This window comes from Ceratotherium simum, chromosome X (genome assembly GCF_057802395.1).
Source record: "Ceratotherium simum simum isolate JZ-2026a chromosome X, ASM5780239v1, whole genome shotgun sequence".
NCBI classification, from domain to species: Eukaryota; Metazoa; Chordata; class Mammalia; order Perissodactyla; family Rhinocerotidae; genus Ceratotherium; species Ceratotherium simum.
The window spans coordinates 38,265,940-38,288,477 of record NC_141940.1 but is presented as its reverse complement, the minus strand read 5'-3'; the positions used below and the strand labels follow the sequence as shown (position 1 = coordinate 38,288,477).

The window sequence follows — 22,538 nt, the reverse complement described above, 5'->3', positions numbered from 1 at the left end:
AAAAATAACAAGTACATAACCTACAACGTAAGAACCAGACTTCACCTGGGACAGAACGATAAACTACACCCATATAAATTCCACTCCTTACTTACAAAGTTGTAGACTTTCAGAGCCAAAATAGGCTTTAAAATGAGGGTAGTGAACTAGTCTCTAAAAAGAAACTCTTCTCCCTCTCCTCTCCAAATGACCATAGGAGCTAAAATAGGGTCTACTTTCTAGAACACTAGGAAAGCATCTTATGTGCTTCCCTATATAGTAAAATTAACAATTTCTTTCTAATCGGTAGTGATTAGTTTTACTCTTAAGATGAATACGAAAATATTAGAAACCAACAAAAAAAGTGCACTATCCCTATCCTTTCCATTACCTAGGATTAAACTAACAGCAGTATCAAGAGGGAAAAACACATTCTCCTTAAAAGCTCTCAATGTATCAATTGCATTTAAACAATAATTTTTAAGTCACAAACATCAATAAATCCTACTTTTAAGGTCCGCCTAAGATATAGCTTAACTATTATAAAAAAAAAAAACACGGAGAAAAACATTTTAATAGATGAAAATTGTTACACTGGTAATTCTCGACTCAGGACCAACAATCTTACGATACTGGTTCTTAAATATTTTGGACAAATAGATTGCATAGCAAATTTTGGACTTACCAAATCTCTTCCTTCCAAGTTTATTCAAGAAGTGTGTTGATAAATACACCACTGATTCTGCATTTACAAGGCTTTCATTAAAATACTAAAGACCTGAACAATAGTTGAAATAAGTGTTTGTTACTTTAAAGTGGTCTTGACCAGAAAGTACTCCTGTTTAACAATCAAAATGTTTCAAAAATTTGTAGAATTTTTGCCAGCAGTTACATTTTGTTTCTAAAGACAACAAAAACATGAGTCTTAATGTACGCACAGAAGGACTAATATAATGAGCAGTAAGCACTCATGGAGCAATAATTTTAGGAGAAAAAAATTAGCACTTTCCCCTACATTAAAGTTGAGACTGATAAACTACTTCAGAAAGGAAAAATATATTTTTAGAAACACAGACTCTTAGAGCTAAAATATGGCCTGTTTCAATGATTCTCAAAGTATCTGGGGCCACCAGTTCCTTGCAGTACTATTTATAACATTACATCCCCCTTTTCACTTCTGCCAGAAATAATTTTTATTTACTAAAACAGACAGCAATGTACTGGGGTTCCAGAAAATGTGCTGCCAATTAAGAATAAAGAAATTACTCAGTGCAGCCAAATGTATACAAAAAGGCACTTTATATACTGTTGACAGATGTGTAAATTGGTACAAGCTTTATAGAAAGCAATTTGGCAATATGCATCAGGAGGCCTTAAGTCATACCTCATGACCTAGTAATTTCACTTTCTACTTCTAGGAATACCCTAAGGAAATAATCAGAGATGCACACACAAAAAAATGTAGACAATAGTTACCACTGTGATATAGATAACAGAAAAACTAGAAATAACTTCAAATACCCAAAAGGAGATTGGTAAAATAATGATGCATCCATTAAATCAAATACTACACAGTCATCAAATGCAGTACTGTCAAAGAATATTTAAGGATATGACAAAATGTTCAAGATATATGAAGTGAAACTGGTTTAAGATGAAACAAAGTACAGTATCAACTTTTTCCAACACATACAGGCTACAAGCCAAAATGTTCACCTCTGGGTTGTAAAGTTATAGGTGATTTTTAGTTTTATCCTTATATTTTTCCTACATTTTCTGAAACTTCTACAGCGAATATATTTACTTTTATCATTTAATAAACAAGTAGAAAATACAGCACTAGTCTTTCAATTAATTCTAGAGTGTCTGTGTATGTGTGTGTTGATAAGTGACAGTGAATATGGCCCATAAGGCATTTCGCCCTACTCAAGTGGTGAAGTGATACTGTAAAAAGAGCCAAAAGTTGCCTTCAACTGCACTACAGAAGATCAGACACTACTGTTTTTAAACTAGACTCAAATTCTTTTGCTCCTATCATCTACGAAGCTAAACAAAATGAAGTTTCTTTTTTCTTGCTATAACTACAATGTTAAATGTTTCCTAAAGCTAAGCGTCCTTGCGGTCCCCTATGTCAAATGTGACTAACAAAAACTGACTACTACTAGCAAGTGAATAGACAATATCAAAAAGCCACACAATCATGAGGGGTTCTGCACAGATGGAAATACAAACAATCTCTCTAAAGCCCAGAGTTCCACTCACTTATCCTATCAAAACAAACAAGAACTCAAATGCCAGATGATATCTGCCTAAGATTTAATAAGTACCACGTCATACTTGCACTGTTCTGTCCCATAAGGAAAATGTTTTTCAGCTGACGAGACCAGTCCCCTAAGGGAATTCAGGCCTGCCCCCGGAAAATGTATCGCAAGCAAAAGGCACCAGATGGTATCACTTCTTTGCTCTCCACACAGGCGATGAGAGGGATTATGAAGGGAGGGGATTTCAGGAGTTAGCTCTCCATCAGTGCCCTCTTGTTTACAACCTGAACTCTGCGACCAGCTACTGGAACTTCAGAGGGTATCATCTTACCTAAGACTGTCTTGCTTCAGACATTCCAATCAACTGTGCTATTGCATTACCAATGTGTACTAGCTGACTTCAAAAAGAAGGAGGAGGCAGAAAAGGCTGAATCATTTCTTTCTCTGCAAGTTTTCATTTCAAAATGTTTTGGGAAACAGTCAAGTATCGTTCGTAAGTAATCTCATTTCCTGTAAGGCCCACACAGCTATGAATGTGTCCTGCAGTAACCTCGACGGGGCCTAGCAGCACGGAGTTCACAATAGTAAAAATTACAAAAAGAATACAGCTGCTACACACACAATTCCACTGCAATACACAATAATACATTTACTTGAAAATTAATGTTTTTACTCCAACGTAAAGGGAAACCTATCTGTGGCTGCTGGTTAACACAAGAGGGTTGAGCCAGTGCTTCTGAAGCTAAGCTCACAAACTTGATCCCCGTATGAACTGGTTAAAACAAGGATGATCGCATTTCCCAGCTTGCCAAGGTCTGTCTTCTGGTTTACACTGGTTGTGCAGCAGAATTATTATCAGAGCGTTTCCCCCTTATTTTCGCAAAAACCTCCCTAGTGATGACCCAAGTAATAACCCTAACTCTGATCCCACAGAGAACAAGGCAAGAATGTACGGCTACGTCAGCAGAAGCCAACTTTCACTACTGGAAAGACATTTCCAAATGAGCAAGTAAATAAAAGAACCAGCTTTGTGCCATTAAATACACACACACACACACACACACACACACACACACACTCTTTTTTATTCCAAGTGCTTCAACAATATCAAATTACAACAATCTTAGTTTATGTACAACTGAATATTTATAAGCCAACTTCTAAAATCTAGATTAAAACCTTAACTGATAACTTCAAATTGAAGTCGATTCCTTATTTTACAAAGCGCACACTTGTATTCTAAGGACATAAAGGATAAATCAGATCCACTGTAAGAAAATCTCTCCATTTATAGGTTTCTAATTTATATGACTTTTAAAATCTATAGTCCTATTTAAGTTGTGTTTGCCCCTTAACTAACTTTAAAAGTCAGAGAAAAGGATATTGCCAAGTTAACTTCAGCAAACAAACAAAAATTCTACCCCCGTGGGGAATACATATCTCATACTCATTTTCTGTAAAAAATACAACCAATTATAAGTGGCCATCTATGATTCTCTGGAAAATACAGGTTAACAACCTTAGAGTTGCATATCAAATGAGGTATTTGATTCCCAGTCAATGATAATAGACTAAAGCAAATCAGAGAGTTTCTGGGCTAACCCAAATGTTCTAAGCTTAAGGAATTTTATAAGCTACAGCTCTTGGAATAGTCTGTGCCTAGTAGAGCCTAACACTCAGTTTACTAAGAAAGATTTTATTTAACTTGGCCCATCAGAAAAACGACCACAGATTAACAGGATAAGGTGCCATGCTTCCTTCGAAGGCTCAAGAGGTGGACAGTGAAGCTCCAATATAACACAATGCCCTGCTGAGAGGCAGTCTACTACGGCAGTTAGGAGCCAATATGCTGCAGCCAGATGGCTTGGGTCCAATTCCTGGCTGTGCCACTTACTAGAGCTGGGTGACCTCAGGCAAGTTATTTAACCTCTTTGCCTCATTTGCCACAACTCTAAAATGGAGAGACTAATACTACTGCTACCTACCAGGACTGTTGTGAGGCTTAAATGAGTTCATCTCACAGCTCTAGCCATCATAAACTTCTTTTAGTTTCTCAAAAGCACCAAGCTTCATCTCTCACCCCTGCGTCTAGCACATGCTTTTCCTTCTGCCAAGAACATTCTCTTCTGCCTTTTTCTGGCTTCCTTTAGGTCTTAGTTTAAATGACACTTCTAAAAAGCCTTCCTTGACGTCCCCACGTTATGTCAAGTGCCTCTGCTATCTGCTCTCCAACCACCCATACAGCACAGCGCTTCAACTTGTTCAAGCTTCTGTTCCCCTGCTGGGCTGTAAGCTCCCTAAAGGTAGAGGCCATGTCTGTCCTGATCGCCACTATAATCCCCAGAAGCTAGCACAGTACAGGTACAAAGTTGGTGCTTACTAAATAGTTCTTGAATGAACACAAGGTGAAATAACAAGTCATACTAAAGAGAAAGGAAACAAAAGAATGATTTCCGAGTTACACCTTTCACTCTAGGTAGAAGTTTATGCCTCTTCATATCCGAAATACGTAGCAGTGCTTCCTCTCGGGTATTGAGAAGCTTGAAATTAAACATCAGAAGTGCCACATTCTGACACAGTACGAACTTTACGCCCATTTTGGGTAGGAAACATGACTTCATAAGCAGAGCAAATAACAGTTTGTTCAGTGTGTTTACACTTATTATTTCATGTCTCATGTTCCAAAGCCTTTATTTAAATAAGGCTATCACAGCAAAATTGTACGGCTAGTGTATCTCCTTGAATATTATCAGCTAGGCTAAACGAAATCCATAAGTGCCAAAGGCATAGGTGGGGAGAAGAAAAGGAAAGTGAGACCACGAACATGGAAGAGCATAAAAGAAAAAAAAATTGTCCAAGTATTTGATATGTTGGAGAGTGGTAGAGCAATATCAGCTGCTATTCTATAAGGTACCACTAGGTGGCACTAGTGTCCCTGGCTATCCAATACAGCTATGGAACCAGGAGACAGTCATCAGGTTTAGGTTGAACGCTCCAAAGTCTATCTTCAATATACTGACGGGCAAGTGCAATTCACTGGAGTTCAAGTTCTCTGCATGTGTCATCAACATGGGCATAGGTCTTAAGGATGTTGTGTTTATCAGAGACACCTGGAAGGTGAGTTTGTCAACGTTTTTGCCTGGCCAAAATGTTTCAGAGTCAGCACACCATTCTAAAGGCAGAGATTCTTAGTAGAGTGAGAAGCCAGGGAGTCTCAGTGGAGTGAGTAGAGGGGAAAGGGATCAGAAAAACCTAGAAAGCTTTCTCAAACTATTGCTTGAACAATATAAAATTGCCGATAGTCAAAAATCGGTTACATACAAAAAACAGCAATTTCAAATTGTTCAACCTAATACACACATACTTAGAATCACTGGCTTAATGAGCCATTGTTACTGATAAAAGTGTACCATGTTTCTCAGGCTTGTTGGGGGGAAGAAGGTTAAGAACACATGCAGAGTTTGGCCTTAAGCCATAAAGAATTAACTGAGCAAAGAAATGGAAACAACAAAATATCTAAGGATAGGGAACAGATTAAACTATAACTATACTGAAAACAGCAGACATGGGAAGATGTTAAAAAAAAGTAAATGCTACATTAAGTGTAAAAGAGCAAATTACAAAATAGTATATAAAACATATTTTATAACCTATCTTTTAGGGAAATCCCAATAGTTTTTTGGGGAATGGATTAACAGTCTTTTTAGAAAAAATATGGAAAGATATACACTAAAAATATCAGTAGTTGTCTCTGGGTAGGGGGATTACCAGTACTTTGTTTTGTCTTTTTATCTATACAAGTCTTCTTTTTTTTTTTTTAAATAATTTTATTTATTAATTTTTTCCCCCAAAGCCCCAGTAGGTAGTTGTATGTGATAGCTGTGCATCCTTCTAGTTGCTGTATGTGGGACACGGCCCCAGCACGACCGGAGAAGCGGCGCGCTGGTGCATGCCCGGGATCCGAACCCCGGGCCGCCAGCAGAAGAGCGAGCGCACTCAACCATTAAGCCACGGGGCCGGCCCATATACATGTCTTCTAAACTAAGCATGTATAACAATTTTGGATCCTGGAACAGAAAAAAAAAAACTTTCATAGAAAAACTAGGGAAATCCAAATAAATTCTATAGTTCAGAGTACTGCACCAACGTTATGTTATGTAAAATGTTAACATTAGGGAGAGCTGGGTAAAGATATACAGGACCTCTGAACTATCTTTACAAATTTGCTATAAATCTAAAATTATTCCAAAATGAAACATTTATTTTAAAAAATAAGCCACGGATTAAGATCACATTTTAAAAATCTAGAAGAAAGAATCCATTTTGTTAAGAGATCCCTACATATAAATATGTTAGAATAAAACTTCTTTGGTAGTAAGTCACTATGCCTTCTAGAATGACAAGAGAAAGTTGTCAAGACTATTACATAACACGGCCTCTCCTAAACATGAAAGTGATGTCATCCTATTGTGCACAGACTCACTGAAGCAGGAAACAAATGGCTGAGTCTCTCCTTTCCTCAGTTTTGTAATCATCGTTGCTGAAGACTAACCACAATAATAACATTTTTATATGAGGGAAGGAAGTAAAAGCAAGTATAGCTGGTTAACAATCCTTTTCCTTTGTAATATTTTTAAAAATCTAATTTCCCAAATTCTGGGCAGTTACGGGTGCATGCACATGCGTTTGTTTAAGAAATATTCAGTGAGCATATACAATGCCCTGTCCTCATGGAGCTTACTATTCAACAGATAATATTTTAAGTGGACATGAACACAGAGGAGATATATAGGTAGACTAGGAAAGGAAGATCACCCATGAGGCAACTCTCAACCCTATAATAACAGCCCAACCAGACAATTATATATACTTTTTAAAAAGCTAATAATAATAGCTACCCTCTTGGATTATCCAGTTATACCTGTTACTACTCAGGTATCAGCAGGCTTGCCTAAAAATGGATTTTTTTAAAACTTTTTTAAACTTCCTTCAAATATTGGGGCAAGGAAAAGTATGCAGAGCCAAAGGATGAAAGGGAGATTCTGAAAAAGAACAAAGGAAAGAAAAACTCAGAGCTAAAAAACACAAACAGAAAACAAACACCTCGATCAATTTCATCTGCAGACTACTAGCCACCTAGTATAGACAACACTGCCTTCTGGTTATACTACTACTCCAGCATGTGTAAAATTTGGAATAGGTTAGTTCCACTGTGGAACACACCCAATGGAGGTTTCATTACTTGGAGATTTCATTACTTAAGTATTTAAAATGTCTCAATATACGTCACTTTTGCATAGGATGAGATCCAAAACAAGAATTTCAAAAACAGATTTAAAGAGAAGCACCAGGGGTACTAAACTCGCAAACAGAGCAGGAGTCTTTTCCCATCTCAATGAAATAACTGTTTAAGGAAGGCGAGTTGTGTATCCCCATACAAAGCTCAGCCAGGAAACTTGGTGCAATTTCAAGTGTTCATATTTCCTACTTGTAGATATCACCCATTTATTCCTAAAGCATGTAACTTCTGCTGCATCTGCAATGTAATTTGCCTTTAAGGCATCCCTTTACAGTTATTTCTGTGAATATTTAATCTAAAATATATCATCTTTAAACTAAGTGATAATTCAATCCTCCTTGAAGCATCTGCAACCAATGTGAGCAGGAGTGAAAGGTAAGAAGGTGGTTTGCTTGCTTATGTGTATGGGGCAATCTGCTGTTTACTCCTCTTCAAAAATAAAACTAAGGTCAACAAAGAGGAAGTTTCGAAAACAAAAGTTCTTTGTTACCATATATCTTGATGTCTGATGGTTATGTGACAGTGTCTTACAGGCCAGATGATTAAAGAATAAGGAAAGGTATTATGAAAATGCTCCCAAGCCCTCCATCTTATGGTTTCCAGGGCTGCTATGCCTGAAAGTAGAAGACAAAGGCAATGAGGTTCACCGCCTGGTGCCAAGCCCAGGCAACATCCTGATCTTTCAGCAGCAATAGGGCAGTGCCGGTAAAAGTAAGGAAAAAAAAAAAAGTCTAGCAATAGCAGGACATGGCCCCAGACCTGGCCAAGTACCAAACTCAACACAAATTCTAAAAGTTTAGAAGATCATTCCACAGAACAATTTTATACAATTCAAATATGTAACTGTGCAACTTTGAAACATCACTGATTTTCTCTCACACGGGAGGGCGAGGTCAGCAGCAGAAGCAACAAATCTAAGAACTGATTTTCCATCCTCAGCATATTCCTAATCACTCCTTCCAATGCAAAAAGCAACATTGGCTCATGGTCTCATGAGAAAATGTTATGACATCTAAAAGAGAATGGACAAATAAAATGACCTCAGTGTTACATCAGCTAGGAAAGATGTAAAATTAGAGAAATCAACTCTAGATGGAAAAAGAATCCTTTCAACCAAAATTAGCTGCTTCAAAATGAGTTGCCTGCATCTTATTAAAGTCAAAAAACTAAAGTAACATGTATGTGTTATATAATAATAAATCCCGCCTTTGAAAAAGACAAATAGAGTTTTGATTCAATTTTGCACATTTCCGTTGGAGACTGTGATATCATCAAATTACACAATATACTCTTAGCTTAAGGAACCCCATAGGCTACAACTTGTTTTTCAAATATGTCTAAAGTACAAACTGGAGTTGAGATTCCTGGTTTTCAAAACCCAAGGTACACTCTGGCTATAGACCATACGTCCACCGCCACCCCCTACTCCTTTGGTAATGCCCTGGAATAGCATCCACCTCCTCTTTCCTGCCGGCAGTGCCCTAAGCAACATGACCCTTCACTCAAAGGCGGCGGGGGAGAGAAGTGGTCAACAGTCTTCCTCAGCTGAGGACAATTAGAAACAAGTTCAGAAGCAAGCACTATGTCCCTAAGAGGTTTAAAAAACTACAATCTTTAGGGTTAGGGGCTTTTTGAGGGCTGCTGCAAGTGTCTTTTTAACCCACTGAGTACTTTGTACTCCTGGGGTTGAGAATCATCTCTCATTCAGTTCCACCCACCTAGTGCCTAAAGAAATGCTATAAAAGTGAGGTGGGGGAATTCCATTTCAAAACAGGAATAACAATGGAGGCGGGGGATTCACCGTGGAGGTTTCCATTTTGCAGTTGTCTCTTCTCTAACTAGGGTAAGGGATACCACCTATAAAGAAGTCCATTCTTTAGAGGCTATTTCCTAAGAAAGCTACTCCCCTACTTAATACTCATCTTAATACTCAACAATCTCTCAGTGGCCAAGAGAATATTAAAATTAATGTAAATATGTATATAAATTAAAAACCTGCTTCCACATAAAAACCCTGGCCTTTATACTTAACACTAAAAACAAAATCTAGGTAAAGGAATCCAAAAATTTCTGGGGGAAATTTGAGTTATGTAATATCCTTACAAGTAAAGTCATTTCACTTAAAAATGTGTAACATGTAACTCTATTTGAATGACTATGCTAATACTGACATTTCTTTCTATTTGGGGAAAACAACACTACATAGCTTCCCCTCTGCAGGTTGCTGTCATTCACCAAGAGTGAGCCTGAACCATGCCTCTTCTAGTTTCCAGGTTATGGAAACTACTTGCCTCACAGAAATTCTAACCTACTCCTGGTAAGAAACTGCCTGGGCACAAAGGGAATCCCCAATATTTTACCAAAGACTCTAAGCCGTCCTAGACTAACCTTGCAATTAACTGACCAAATCCTGAAGGTTTCTGTGGTTCCAGGTATAAGAATACCATTATCCCTGGCCTGCTTCTCTCTTTTCTACTCTATTTGTCTGAAACACATTCATCTGACAATTGTTTATAGCTAGTTCTGCCCAGTTCTACCCCTCAGTCTAGTTATGATTTTTCAACTATTCTTTTAAGCTACTACTCAACTTAGTATCTTTCAGTGGTCATGTGGAACACAGCATTTTTTACTTAGATTCATCTCATGAGATGTTAGTGCTAGTTCTGGCTTCTCTTCTATTTTCAAAGCCACAACTGAATTTGAAGCTCATTCACCAAGTTCCTGTTTCCTGTCTGAGGGAAGTTTTCAGCTTTCAGTTCATTTGAGAAGCCAAAATGACTACTAACATATTCTGAGCATAATGAATGATCACCATCTCAGCTAGCAGCTCTGCCCATTTCCCCAGGCTTTCTTTGATGACTCATCACTCAGATACCCCCAGGGGAGTGGTCCTTCAAAAATCTTTTTTATAGTATTGAAATACTTTAAGCACATATTAAAGGTAATAAACAGAACACCTAAGAGAAAACAAGTATTTCACCATGCCTTCCACTGCACTAACTTCATTACAACCACTAGAATCCACCATTAATGTTTTCAACACCTCTATAATAGTCTGATCTCACATGCCCTTTCACTAATCAAGTAAGAAATAGGGAACCTCGATCCTGACTCTCCTGTAAAAATCTGCTAACTTGACAGCACCTATGAGAGAAAAATCCTTGCGCTGCGAAATCAATTCCAAAAAGGCCAAGATGCACACTCAGCCTTGGAGAACAGGGATGCTGTTTCAATCGCCCTAACAAAAACATGAGCAGCTACACTGGGCCTTCACATTAAGACCATCGTCTACAAGGTAGAATCTTCGTTTGTTAAATACTCTATTGAATTCACAGAAAATGATTAAAGTATCAAAAAGTCTTCAGTGTAAAGTAAGGTATTTTCACCTCTAAGTCCCATGTATAAACCCAGAAGAGATTATAATGAGCCTTCAGTGGATGTGCTTAATAGATGTTTCTAAATAACATAAGATAGCAGAATACATATATACTCGCCCAAATCAAACTTGGGCCTCCAACACAGTTCTCCTAATATGCCATTTTATATACTATAGACTGAGATACCATAGACAAAGATTCATGTTGCTACAGATACCTAGATTTTCTGTACTTTTGTAAGTTGTAAAAGAATACAACTATGCCCACACCTTTACCAAAAATTAGTCAGAGCAGTTAGTTTTTCTTGGAACCAAATAACTGTTAAAACTCAGCTTTAAAATCTTCATTAAAACCAAACTCCACACAAAAAGGATTTCTAATGACATTTTAATATATTGCACTTATGCATCATTACTAGTAACTATAATTTAAATCACATGTTCATAGTTAAATTCAAAACAGAACTGAATTGGTTCAACATTAAGAACTTTTAAAATCGTTGGTTATTTACTTTTGGTGACCATGACTTTTTTTTTAAGATTATAGTTTGTCCTAGAAACTAGTTATTTTAACTAGAACACTGTATTTACATGGCACAGTGTTGTTCTTTTTCCACCAACATGTCTTTTTCACTTACTCAAAGTTACTGATCATGAAAGACGCTCACAATATACCGTCAAGTTAAAGAAAGCAAGTCACAAATCGGTATGTACCATAAAAACCCATTTTTGAAGACAGAAAATACATGTTTGCACATATGCATGCACGTGTGCATATGTGCACACGCAAGCATCCATACATGTGTGGATTTTGGTATTTTTGTGTGTGTGAGGAAGATCAGCCCTGAGCTAACATCCATGCCAATCCTACTCTTTTTGCTGAGGAAGACTGGCCCTGAGCTAACATCCGTGCGGATTTTCCTCTACTTTATGTGGGACGCCGCCACAGCATGGCCCGACAAGCGGTGCATCCGTGTGCGCCCGGGATCGGAACCCAGGCCAACAGCAGCGGAGCGCTCACTTAACCACACCGCCACGGGGCCAGCCCCCAGATTTTGGTATTCTTTATCAAAAAGTTATACAATTTGCACTCTCTTTAACAGTCTATGACAGTGCCCATTTTTTTCTAAAAGCGGATATTACAGTCTTTGCAATACATTTGGTGAAAAATGGTTTTCATTTCCCTAATTACTATAGTGAATTTGAACATCTTTTCTTTTTTATTCACCTTTTTATTTCTTTTTCTGGGAAATGCCAATTCATAACCCCCTGCCACTTTTTCTAATGGGTGCCTTTTTCCTATTGATTTTTAGGAGCTCTTTACATATCATGGATATTATACAGTAGAAGCCTTTTTATCTAATGTTATTTGGAACAGTTGATTAGTTAACTGAAAAGGTCAATTAAGGTGAACAATCATAAAAAATATACACATGACAAACATTTCATTTTATTTTCATTTTATCAGTAATAAATGTACATTCATTTATCAAAATCTTGATATAGGGGCAAGAGGCCAAGACCTTTTCCTTTAACTCCAGGCCCACTGATTATAAAGAAATTTAAACTGAATTCTTAGATAACATAGAACTTCACAAAATTTAAGACACTTGGCAAAGCACTATGAGTGAAGAACCCTCTTTGATTTTGATATTTATGTTATACAAATCTTTGCTTATACCTAGTTGGACAGTAATAACTTGCTTTCATCAACTCTTTCCATTTTTGTTATAATGAATCTAATGTAACTATCACCCAGCTTCAGTAATTATCCATACATGCTGAATTTTCTTTCTTTTACATCTGTATGCACTCCACACCTCCACCCCCCCATATAATTTCAAGCAAATCCCCCACGTCATATCATTTCATCTGTAAATTTTCAGTAAGATCTTCAATTTCCCACTACTCATATTTTATTGAGTTATAAAATATGATAATAAATTACATATTTACAAAAACAAGAACAACCAGCATATATAGGTTCAATAATAAAAGCATCTGTTCTACTGGTGGGTCCACAAGCACACTGGCCTACTAGAGACCAATCTACTAATAGCAAGTCTTCAGCACACAGTGTATTTTACAAAGGAAATGAAGAGCATCACTTAATGTGGTGAGTCAGTTAAAGCTTCTACTGCATATGTAGAAGATATTTTCCCCTGGTCTGTCACTTGCCTTTTTGTTATGGTGTTGTATGCTTTCCAGAAGTTTTTTAAATATATACTTAGATTTTTAAAATACATCCTTATTTATTTAGTTTGTTTTTTATTGCAGTCACATTGATTTATAACATCATATAAATTTCAGGCGTACATCACTGAATTTCAACTTTTGTATAGACTGCATTCTATACAGTTCACCACCAAAAGTCTAGTTTCCATCCATCACCATAAATATGTTCCCCTCTAACCCCTTTCGCCCAAGGTTCTGCACAGCAAAGGAAACCATCAACAAAACGAAAAGACAACCCACCAACTGGAAGAAAATATTTGCAAATCATATATCCGATAAGGCGTTAATATCCAAAATATATAAAGAACTCATACAACTCAACAAAAAAAACGAACAACTGGATCAAAAAATGGGCAGAGGATGTGAACAGACATTTCTCCAAAGAAGATGTACAGATGGCCAACAGGCACATGAAAAGATGTTCAACATCATTAACTATTAGAGAAATGCAAATCAAAACTACAATGAGATATCACCTCACACCCATCCTTAACTTATTTTTGTGTATGATGTGATGCGGGGATTCATTTCTTTCCAAATGTATAGCCAACTGTTCTAACTCAATTCCCATTTTCAATATCACCCCTAGGGAATTTAAAAGAACTCAAGTGTCAACTTCTAACTTACAAAAGGAAGCTGTGCAAACAAAAGAATAAACCAACAGTCTAACTTAGCTAGATAGGCTCAAACTACCATGTATTTAAAGATCTCACTAGTTTTGGGAGGAACAGCAACAGCACTGCCATGCCTGGCTCTCTCATTACCACTCCGTCTCACAAGAGGATCTCCAAAGGAGATCTCACAACTGCACAGGCCTCTTTCTGAATCTCACTAGCTGTCATTCATTCACACTGAAATAACCCACACTTAAGGACATCATCATCAACCTGCCCAACTCTCCATCCATTCCTTAATGCTGCTCCTAGACCACAGCACCTCGTAGCTTAGTAAGGAAAATGAACACACTCTTCTGAACCACAATTTCCCATGGAAATATAACTAAAAGGTACTAAAAGTCCAAGTAAAGTTTGTTCAATTTCCTTTATAACATAGATACTCAATAAGTTATAAGGTTATTTTATCTCTTGGCCAACTTTTTCTATAAAGGACCAGAGAATAAATAGGCTTTTATGGTCATAAGTTCTGTTTCAACTCTGACATTGTATTTTGAATGCAGCCAGACCATACAAAAATGAATGGATGTGGCTATGTTCCAACAGAAGTTTATTTACAAAAACAGGTGGTGGGCAGGATTTGGCCACCGGCAGTATCTTGCCAGCCGATGGATCTTGTTCAAATAGGAATCCACTACCCTGGCTATACACTTCTTTAAGCAAATATGGTGACACTGAAGAGACAATAATTTCAGTACCACCTTACAGAAATGAATGCTCTCAAAATCAATCACTAACGTTTTCTTATAAGTTGGTCTCACAATATGAGTACATACATTTTTCAAAATAAAAAATTATTAAGTTGCCTTAAAGCTAATGCTTATTTTAAAAGATAATTAAAATAAATATTAAGTAGCTACTATAAAAGGAAAACATGCTGTCTAGACAGACAAACTCAACCATCTTCTCTTCAGTATTCTGATAATCAACAGTGAGCAGAAAAAGCCTACTAGATCCATGGTCATGATCCACAACTTCACTACTCAAAATGCAGAAGCAGCCTTTCAAAGTACATTTAAACAACAACACAAATTTGTTCTTTAGGTTACTTACCAGAAACCTTGATAAAAAACTACAGAGTTCTGCCAAAATATTTTTAATTTAGAAAGTGAAACCAAAAATCTCCTTGGCACGTCATGTGGCTATTCACTTTTAAAATATTAATGTTAACGTTTCATTCGAGAGCCTGGTCAAGTAGAAATTATATTTTTAAGGCACGAAATGATGGCAGCCATTTTAATATAGTGAAAGCAGGTATGACTATATAGCCACACTCTAAGCCATCAAGGCCACTCGTTCACAGAATACATTTGAGCTCCAGAATTGTTGAATGAAAAAATGTTCACACTGCTTACAGAAATACTGGATTTTACACAGAACAGCAAGGAATAAAATTAAATAACAAAGGTACATAAGACCCCTTGACACCAAAAGCACCTATATAAGGAAAAATTTATAAACTGAAGATTTTCATTCTGCAAAACTCCCTGTAAAGAGGAGGAAAAGACAAGCTACAGACTGGGAAATATACTTGCAAACCACGTGTCCAACAAAGGACTAGTATTTAGAATATATAAAGAACTCTCAGAAGTCAACAATAAAAGGAATAAAATCCAACCAGAAAATGGACAAAAGACATGAACATACATTTCACTAAAGAGGATACAGAGATGGCAAATAAGCACATGAAAAGATGTTCAACATCATTAGCCATTAGGGAAATGCAAATGAAAACTACAAGTTATCACCACACATCTATCAGAATGGCTAAAATAAAAGTGACAACGCCAAATGCTGGCAAGGATGAGGAGCACTCATACATTGCTGGTGGGCATGTAAAATGGTACAGCCTCTCTGGAAAACAGTTTGGCAGTTCCTTATAAAACTAAACATGCAACTACCTACAATATAATCAGCAATTGCACTCTTGGGCATCTATCACAGAGAAATGGAAATTTACATTCACACAAAAACCAGTACACAATTGTTCACAGGAACTTTATTCATAATAGATTAAAAAAAAAGGGAAACAGCCACATGTCCTGCAATGAGTGAGTAGTTAAACCATAGTCCATCTACACCATGGAATAGAACTCAACAATGAAAGGGAACTATTGATACAAGATACATTCCCTGCGTGATACTCCAGGGAATTATGCTGAGTGAAAAAAAGGCGATCTCAAAAAATTACACACTGTATGATTCCATTTATATAGCATTCTTCAAATGACAAAATTATGGGCATGGAAAACAGATTAGTGGCTGCCAGAGGTCAGGGAGGGACAGAGATGGCTGTGGCTACAAAAGGGCAACACTAGGGATCCTTGTGGTGATGGAGCTATTCTGTATCTTGACTATGGTGGTGGTTACACAAATTTACACATGATAACACTGCATAGAACTAAAAAGACACATGCTAATGAGCACATGTAAAACTGCCGATCTCTGAATTGGGTGGATGGATCATATCTATTTCAATTTCCTTGTTGTGATTTGATACTACAGTTGTGCAAGATGTTACTACTGGGAAAATTAGATAAACGGTATTATTTCTTACAACTGTATGAGAATCTACAACTATCTCTAAATAAACAGTTAAAAGAGAAAAAAAGAAAAGAGTATATAAGCAATCAGTGGCAGGAGTGGAAAAATAAAGCTTTTATTTTTGCTAAAGTCTCAGTAATTTAAAGTAAAGGAAGGGAAAAAAAAAAAAAAAGGAATGCCAAGGGGCCGGCTAGTGGCGTAGCGGTTGGGTGCGTGCGCTCTGCTGCGGCAGCCCGTGGTTCGGATCCCTGGCACGCGCCAACACACCACTTGTCAAGCCATGTGGTGGCGGCGTCCCATGTAGAGTGGAGGAAGATGGGCAAAGGTGTTGGCTGAGGGTCGGTCTTCCTCAGCAAAAGGAGGAGGACTGGCAGATGTTAGGTCAGGGCTGATCTTCCTCACAAAACAAAAAAAGGAATGCCAAGAAGAGAGTCTACAGGTTACAATTAATACAATCATCTCCTCCTCTCCTGTGGAGCTTTAATATTCCCAGGATTTTATGTTCCTGATTTGACTGTTGTTCATAAAAATAAACTGTACATACATCTATTCCTCCACAACCCCTACTACCATCACCACCATAACTCATACGATAGGGATTGTCTTCTTAATCATCATATCCTTGTGGCCTGGCACAAAATAAGTGAGAGATGAATGAACAAGATAAGTTGAATGAATGAATAAATGAATGAATGAGATGCCTGCATATTCTTTTAAAGTTCCTAGTCAATTACAGTTATATGGCAGAACATACATATTCCCTTGTACACATTCTCTTACAAATTTCTAAAAACCATGAACGTTAAAAAAAAAAAAAAGGTGTGGTATGCATACATTTCACTTGCAAGCAGAAGTTAACAATACCTTTTGTAAAATGCTTCCCAATTTATAGACTTCCACATACAGTAATTCATTTGATAAGGATGAATTAAGAATTATGCGTATATAGATTAGAACTAGTATATGCAGATCTTTGAGAAAAACGTTCTGAACAACTGGTATAACTAAGGATTTATGGCACAGCCTTAATGCAAATTGCATCGTATATATATATATATATATATTAATTACATATTTTTTTTTCAGTATAAGAACAAAAAATTCAAATTGGGGGACTTATGGATCATTCTGCCAACCATCAAGATGCTGTTACAGATTCAAAAATGAAGAGAGGTAAAGTGACTTGTTCAAGGTTACACAATTAGCTAGAGCTGGAAGTGAAACCCAAGCCTCTCCAGAGTCCCAATTCATTTCCCTTCTAACTGAATTGTGCAAGACTCTCCTTTCTCCACCCACTGATCCCACTCCTACCTAAAACACTCACACAAAAATCTTAATCTGAATCACTGATTTTTTAAATAGGGTTTTTAGGGGAAAAAATGGAATTTACTCAAGCTGTCAATTGTTGCATTACACGTTCTGTGGATTTTTAGGTGTCAAATTCCTTCTCATATCAGAACAATAAGGTACTTTATTCTGTGGTCTAAGTATACTAACAGTTGAATGTTTCATCCTCTACCTAAATGGCAGAAAGGGTGTTAATTCTTATAGCAATCTTACATGTCTTACACTTTAGCAGCTTCAGTAGAAAAATGAGCTATTTTACAATTCAAGGAAGAGGACTGACACTATTAAGATCTTGATGGACCCGCTCACCGCCGGTACTGTAATTACATCTCCACTTGCATGCAGCCTTATGTACCAAGAACAGGTAAAACTATTTGTTAGAGGCAAAAGGAAAAAATAACTAAAGTGACAAGCAGCTACCGGGAAATGGGGCTTTAATCAGGTTAAATCTCCATCTTGCAGCAACATGTTATTAAGCATGAATTTAGAGGTCCTAGAACCAAAACACTAGAAGGAACATCCTCATTTTTGTAGATGAGAAAACTAAGGCATTGATTAAACCATTAACAAATAAAGCAGACTGCTTACTTTTTCAAAGGGATTCATTTCAATGCCATTTTGCCCCTATTCTGCATCTCACCGTTGTTTCTTAGAGCAATGATTGAATTTTTTTAAGGTGAAAAGAACAGACAGAGCAAATTCATTACCAGAGGGTGAAAAAAAATCCCGTTGAAGGAGGAGATGCTGGAGTGAAGAGGAGAAATGACGTCTTATTTAAAATATGTAACCCCTTGATGGGGGTTAGGCAATGAATCATATTCTCCTCGATTTTTCTATGTGCTATAGACATCAGCTACAGTTCTTTCTGTAGGGCACTCAAATGAGAGGAAGAGGAAGTGAATAAAGCTAACGCTAAATATACAGCACCCACCGAGGATAGGGATGTAGATAGAAAGAACAGGAAAAAATAAGAGCACGCTTCTGCTAGAATCCAGCCGTTTTCTAACATAACTAAAGATACATAGAAGCTAAGAAGATATTGGAAACCAGAGCATCCCTCAAGTTCGAAGGGCCGATGCTTCTAGGATCAGAGAGACCCCCTAGCCCTCAGACATAGGGCGACCCGAGGGGACAAAATGGAGTTGAGGTCTAGGGGCGCCCTAAAGGTCGTTTGGAGGTCTGGCAAGCACCTGACGCACTCCTTTGGAAACCAGGGTCGTGGCAAAGCGCAGTACCTCGATCGGGAAGATGCTTCTGGCCCTCGGGGGCCCGGCAGTGAGAGGCAGAAAGAGATAGGCCAGGGTCTCGAGGACCCCCGACTTCAGCGAAGGAGAAGATACAGACACCTGGGGAATCTTCCTGGCCCCAGGGAAGGCGGGCGGGTGGATCGCCCCGGCTCAAGAAGAAAGCGAGCTGATTCCGGGAACAGGAATGTCCTCTCAACCTCCTCGGGGCTCAGGTGTAAGGCGGTGGCGCCGCTGGAAGTGGGGCCCCGAGTGCCACCGGGGAGGGGTGCGAGGGCCGCAGCCTCACCGGCTGCGCTTACTCACCGGAGGAGCTGCCCGCGGCGTCTTCGCAGCCGGCCGGCGTCTTGCACTCGGGGAGCTAGCGGAAAGGAGCCGCGTGCCCGCTAGCGCTGGGGCGAGGAGGGGCGCGCCGCGGAGGCTGGAGAAAAAGCCGCAGCGGCGCGCGCGCACCCGGGCGGCCGGCGGAGGCGGGGCGAGGCGCGGCGCGGCGCGAGCCCGGAAAACACGCACCCCGAGGGGCGGGCGGAGCGGGGGCGCGCGGTGGTGTGTCTGAGCCGGCCGAATCGCCGGCGGCCGACGGCTCGTCCCACCCACGCCCCCGCCTCCGCTTGCCCCGCACGTCAGCTGAAAAGGCGGGGCCGAGTGGGCTTCTCGGGGCGAAGGAGGGGTGCTGCGGGGGAGTCGAGCCGACTAACGGCTCCTCACAGGCTCACCGCAGGTTCTAGCTCGCGCTTCCGAGCCGTTGGGCTGGGCTTGCTGGCCGTGTTATCGGGTGTGTTTTCGGAAGGTCCTTGCGCCTATCTGATTTCAGCGAGGTGCCTAAACGGCCCACGCCCGCACCTGTGTTGCTTCCCAGGCCTCCACCGCAGGATGCAAGGTCCCCTCGGGTCATCTTCCAGCTGCCCTTTAAAGATAATCATCTTTGGACTTCACTGCTCTTCCTTTAGAGAGAGAGCTTAACATTCTTTGAATAAAGGCATCCTGCTCCTCCAAGCCTGAGCTAATGCCTCTCTTCCGTTTATCTACCCTCTGTCTGCGTCAAGACCCCCAGTCCCTCCCGCTTATGAAACATCACAAGGATGCAGGGTTTGCACTTTATGCCTTCCATTTCCACGATGGTGTAAAGGGAAAAGAGCCCACAACTGATAAGGAAAAGTCACCACAGCACTGTGACATCTTACTGGCCCTGATCATTGCTTCTGAGCCAGTTCTACGAATACTGTTCCCGAGAAACTCAAGAAATTGCTGTTAAAAATAAAATTCTGGCGACTTCAAAAGGGACAGAACATAATTCCAAATGAGCCACGACAAACTCTCAAGAATATATCACCAAAAGAAAGCGTCAGTTTTCTTCCAGTTCTCTGATGCATAATGGAGGACTAGCTTCCTCTTCCTGCTGGTAATGGATATTTCATTTCACTTGCTATTTTCTACTTTCCTGTAGAATTACTGGAGATAACAACATGTGTGTGTGTCTCACCACCTCAAATTACAGGCTAGAGTCGTTCTTAAACTTTAGCATGCATCCAGACCATCTGGGGTGCTTGTTAAAATACGGGTACCTGAAGCTACAACCCCCAGATACTGTGATTTGGATCTGAGTGGGGCTGGGAAATGTGAATTATTAATAAACATCCCTGGTGACACTATAGGTGGTGGGAGGCCCACAGTTGGAAAGCATAACACTACAGCTTTTGTATATTACTACTCTGAAGTGGGATTACTCATCCAATTTCCAACAGGCCCACCCACTTATATATAATATGCCTATAAATATTGCTATGGCAGTCATGTAACTTCCTTTTTCAAGACTGACCTAGAAAGTTCAAGACTTAAAACAACAAGTTTACTTGTCATGTTTATTTTATGAGATCTTGTTGTAATACTAGAAATAACTAATCATTTGTCAGCTATGTAATTCACTGGGTACCTGCAATGTACAGAGTCCTGTCATCTACAGTAGGGTGAATACAAAAGAAACCGAAGGAATGATCATCCCTGCCCTCAACAAACTTAGTGTCTAGTTGTGGAATTAAAATACAGACACAATTCAGACCCAGTGTAGCATAAAAATCAATGTGTTGGATGAAAAAGAACTTGCAATTTGAGTCCTTTTGTAGATTTCCTTTACTATCAGTCACTTAGGCCAGAACTTTTCAGTTAGGTAATTTCCACTGAACACCGAGTCCTGAGGGCTTACTGAAGTTCCCCCAATTTTACAAGGTATAAAGGAGAGCCTGAAGCTATCAGTTTTTGTTTGAATGTATGAATGTGTATACATATATACCTATGCAAACGCATGTGTGTATAAGATAGAGACAGATATATTTATTAGCCCAAGAAACTACTTAAATTTTCAAGACCTTAATCACAAGCTATCTACTAATGCTGACAGTTCTGGCTACCTTTATCACGTACCATATCTCACCTTTCCTCTACAGTTAACCACACCCAGGATGAAGAGGAAAGAAGAGCTACAGCTCCAAAAAGGAAACCAAGTGTATAGAAATAGTGTAGACTATTTCTAGCTTTTCTTTTTTCACTTTTTCAGGGTCAAAACAAACCTTGCCTGGGGCCGGCCCCGTGGCGTAGCGGTTAAGTGCTCACACTCCGCTGCTGGCGGCCCGGGTTCGGATCCCGGGCGCGCACTGAGGCACCGCCTTGTCAGGCCATGCTGTGGCGGCGTCCCATATAACGTAGAGGAAGATAGGCACAGATGTTCAGCCCAGGGCCAGTCTTCCACAGCAAAAAGAGGAGGATTGGCATGGATGTTAGCTCAGGGCTGATCTTCCTCACACACACACAAAAAAAAGCCTTGCCTAATTTCTTGTCATTAGAAACTCTCCAGAACTACTACCAGGAGCAAAACATTCTCCCAGCCAGCTGTCTGACATTTTAGAGAGAACATTTGCACCACTGTTTACTAGTTAGGAAGACAGGAGATTATTAACCCTATTTTACAAATGGAGAAACAGATGCAGGTTAAATGACTTGTCCAATCACACAACTAAGTAGTAGCAGAGCCTGGATTTCCTACCACAGTTCTCATGACTCCTAGACCAGGGCGCTTGCCACGACATCAGGCTTCCTGGGTAGTAAGTCCTACCCAGAACTACCAAACCAATTAGAAACAGAAGAGATAAACATATGGAAATGGGAAAGAGTTAGGAAAACGTAGAGCACAGTTGACAGATTCAAAACACAACATAAAAAGCACTGAAAGTAGGAAAATTAAACTCTTTGAAGCCAAACAGAGTTTAACAGGACAGCTCTGTTAGCATGTACTGATATTCAGGCCTTGCCCATTTTACTCTCCTGTAACGAGAAGCTGAAACAGATAGCCAGGCTGCTCCTGACATTAGTTATTTATGGAAGGGCAGAAAACAACTGTTCTTTATTGACTGTGTAACAAGCCTTTGCGTGTTAACATACTTCGCAGGTTTGTAAAATAATAATTTCCTCCTGTGGTCCAACTACAAGCAGTAGGACCTTATAATAATATTTGCATAGACAAGTTATGTTATGTTTTGTCATTAACAAGACCTTGTTTTTTTCAGACCCAACAACCAGGCCAAA

The 22,538-nt window shown here is 39.1% G+C and overlaps 1 protein-coding gene across 3 annotated transcripts in view; it reads right to left on the bottom strand.

Moving 5' to 3' along the window:
- The window catches only part of ACSL4 (acyl-CoA synthetase long chain family member 4), an 85,754-nt gene extending 66,366 nt beyond the window's left edge, over window positions 1-19,388 (bottom strand). For 2 of the 3 annotated variants that reach the window (XM_087426409.1, XM_014795329.2), the window contains exon 1: window positions 19,266-19,386. The gene's annotated coding sequence lies outside the window, so the exon portion shown is untranslated. Of the gene's footprint in view, window positions 1-19,265 lie in introns of all 3 variants that reach the window. The other variant, XM_014795326.2, reaches the window with a different exon arrangement.
- Window positions 19,389-22,538: the final 3,150 nt, after the last annotated feature.